Source organism: Triticum dicoccoides, chromosome 2A (genome assembly GCF_002162155.2).
Source record: "Triticum dicoccoides isolate Atlit2015 ecotype Zavitan chromosome 2A, WEW_v2.0, whole genome shotgun sequence".
Lineage (NCBI taxonomy): Eukaryota > Viridiplantae > Streptophyta > Magnoliopsida > Poales > Poaceae > Triticum > Triticum dicoccoides.
Window position 1 is genome coordinate 20922407 of NC_041382.1, and position 3810 is coordinate 20926216.

Sequence of the window (3810 nt, forward strand, 5' to 3'; positions counted from 1 at the left end):
TGGCGCTCCTCCACCTCCTCCTTCCCGCATGGTCCTCGAGCTGCCGCAGAGCGAGCACACGCCGCTGTCGAGGGGCGGAGTCGTTCACCATGGCGGAAGAAGGGTGACCTCGCTCATTCTATATGAGGATCCCTATGCGGAGGGGAATTGTCCGCTGGAGAGTGCGATGTTTGCTGAATCAAAAATTCAGTTAAATCGGTGGAAGAACGATAAAAAAATCAGTGGGGCATCCCTTCGATCAATGGGAGTCGTGGGTACCAACGAGATCACGATGCATTGCCATTTAATAATAGATTTCGCTTAATAATAAAGGGAGAGATTATAGACATGTGATTGATTTCTTTCCTTAAATGTAGCCTTGTGTTATCAAACATCGATTCCTTTTTGTATATTTGGACTTTAAAGATTGATTAGAGATCACTGTGATTTATTTATTTCGATAACGACATTACTAAATATACTGAAGATTGATCTACATGATTTGTGTACATTTAGAAGATAAAAACTGTATTAAGTACATCAGGGGGCTAAAAACCGTTTTAAATAAATTGGTGGGATAAGAAAAAAATTGGTGGTGGAGGTTTAACCGGATTGGAGGCGATGCAACCAACTCACCATGGCGTATAGGTCAGTGCCGATTCTAATAGCATGCCGAGCGCTAAATAATAGATTGGTCATAGAAAAAATGAATAAAAAAGGAAACCAAAAAATGAAACTTGAAAAAAAAAGGGAAAAAACGTGCACGCGTCGAATGAGCCGGACAACTTTGGTTATAGTTGATGTTTTGGTAAGATTTCATTTGATTTGGGTATGAGTAGTGGAAGGCAAGGAAAGTTTAATTTTCATTGAGATTCGTTAAGATTTGATTTGATTTAGTTAATGCATGAAATTGTTTTCGTAAAGTGTTGATTTGTTTAGATTTTGCTTTCTAAAGTGTTGATTCTGAACCAAAAAACAAATCATAGAAGAAACGCAAAAAAAGTACACGAATACGTGTCAAATGGCCGGCCAAGTAGTTGATGTTTTGGTAGATTTGATTTGATTTGGGTATGAGTAGTGGAAGGCAAGGAAAGTTTGGAGTTCAATGAGATTTTGTTAAGATTTGATTTGAATGAGTTAATCCATGAAATTGTTTTCCGAAACCGCCAATATGATTGAGTTAATGCATGCATCAAATAGGCCGGCCAAACTTAGTTGCACTTTAGCAAAAGGTCGTGTGTATGACTCTCGCGAGTGTAATATAAGATTTGCCGAGGGGTTGATGGGAGTGAGGTCAGACTACCAATAACTCCTTCTTTAGGAGTAGAGAAAATGGTGGCTCGGTGTGAGTTGTACGATATATGGTACTGACTCGTTACGCTAGCCCCATATATGGTACTGACTCGTTTTGCATTTCTAACCGATCCCCTATAACTGGTTAGAGGGGTAAAAATTCGGTTTTACTCCTCTAACCGGGATCTAACCGATCCGCAATAGCACCGATCCGCAATAACACCGTTAGTGAAGGAAAAATCATCCTCAGCCGCGCATCCCACCCCTATATTTACTCCATCGCTCAGCGACGAAGTAAAAAATCGTCATTCGTCTCTTCGCCTCCCCTGCCTCTTCTCCACCCCCATTCCGTTGTCGGCGGCGGAGTAAAAAATCACAACCCATCACTTATCTCTCCACCATGCGGTGCAGACTCGTTGCCGGGGCTGTGCAGTTCGGTAGCCGGCCAGTCCATGGCATGGGCGTCCTCGCCGGCGGCCATATGCGTCTATGGAGCGTCGGCTGGTGGTGACCAGTGGGTGCAAGAAGGATGGCGTCGGCATAGATGCGGCGCGGGAGTGGGGTGGGTGAGGCAACGGAGGAGAGGGGATTTGTTGTTCCAAGTGGTAGCGGTGGAGTAATTATAGGCATAGGATAGGAGGCAGAGTAAAAATTATCCTCCTCTATTTGGTTTAGGGGATCGGCTAGGTGCCAGTTAGAAGAGTAAAACAGAATTTTTACACCTCTACCACCGAATAGGGGATTGGTTAGGGCATTTCTAACCGATTCCCTAAACATAGTGGAGTATCCAGTGGAGTAAAAGCCTAGTGGAGTATATATACTCCACTAAAATTTCGTCGGACCTAGCCGATCCCCTATATATAACGGAGATTTTTTATTTGCATCACATTTTCGGCCACCGAAAACGCATTTCCTTACTTCTTTATTTCATTCAATGACATTGGAGTACATAATTCATCAATTCTTCGCCACGAGAGCAAGACCAAAGAAAACAAGAACCACAATTAGACATTTTAGAAGATATCCTATTTCCCTAACTACGACTAGTTGGATTAATATCTTCTCTATGTCTTCATTGTTGATTTGCAGATTCTCGAGCTTCAACACTTCTTTCTTCTTCGATTCTAAAGAAGTAGACCTTGCTTTGCATCTAGTCTCATCTTCAGTCTCATCTCTAGCCTCAGTTCTAGCAATGAGTGCACGCACATCTATCAATTTTGGTGCTATCAATAGATTGATGTATTCAACTTTCCAATACCAAAACTTGCATCCAACCTACACACATAGATGAGCAAACAATGAGCTACCAAAATTGCGCTGAATCCGGTGAACAACTGAATCAAAACATGCACATACCCCATCATTGTGCACTTGAAGAACACTCATTTGGGATGTTGCGACGTGGTAGAAACTCAGTGCACCACCTGTCGCGTGCAGTTGCGCACTGTATGACCGGCAACAGCGAGCCGCTATGCCAGTGTCGAGCCCGGGCAACGGCCGGGCGTGTATTTGCCGGTGAACCTTCGACGAGGGAGATTCGAGTGGCTAGAGGAGGAGCCGGTACCTGCATGCAGCCCGGAGGTGTTGTCAGGGCTGTGCGGGGCCCCAAATAATGCATTGGGAAGGAGGCTCGATGTCGTAAGCTTTGCAAAATGTGCTTGGGGTTGATGTTGTTGCATCGAATAGGAACCACCAAGCTTTTATGGAAGTTAGTACAAAGGCTCATGACCTCCACTAAGCCTCTCAAGATTTTCGAGAGGGTATCAATGTCGCCCTTGATAGGAGCCATAAAGATTGCCGCATCATCCACATAAAGTGAAGTTCGCATGATAGCTCCCCTTCCACGGATTGTGGGCAGGTATGGCAACTTTATCCATGGATATGGATATCCATGGATACCCGACCCGGTTGGGCAAGGGTATGGAGCGCATTTCTGCCCATGGGTCCATGGATATGGACACCCACGAATAGCCGGGTTGGGCACAGTTGTAGTTTGTGCTCCATGGATATCCAGTGGATACCCGTATGACATGTGGGGCCATATGCCAATGACAATAGAAAGAACGAATCAATGGGAAATGGCATGCAATATGCAACTGGTGCCATAATCTATATGTTGCAGAATCAACCTCTGGTATGTCACACTTAAGGACTCATCGTATTACTTGTTGCCTACTTATGCATGACTACTGGAATTAGTTACTTTGCCATCTGCCAGTTCTTTGCCATCTGCTAGCGGACGGCAAAGAAGCTCTTTGCCATCAGCTTCCAAAAAGCGGACGGCAAAGAACTGGCTGATGGCAAAGGCCAAGTTTGCCATCAGCCAAATCTTTGCCGTCTGCTAGCGGACGGCAAAGATTCTTTGTCGTCGGCTAGCGGACGGCAAAGAGGGAGGGGCCCCACTGACGAGTTGCAAAAAAAAAACCTAACGGGCCCCTCTTTGCCGTCCGCTAGCGGACGGCAAAGAGCAAGAAGGCGGACGGCAAAGGGTGGTGGACGGCAAAGAGGGAGGGCCCCACGTAACGTTAACGGGGCCGC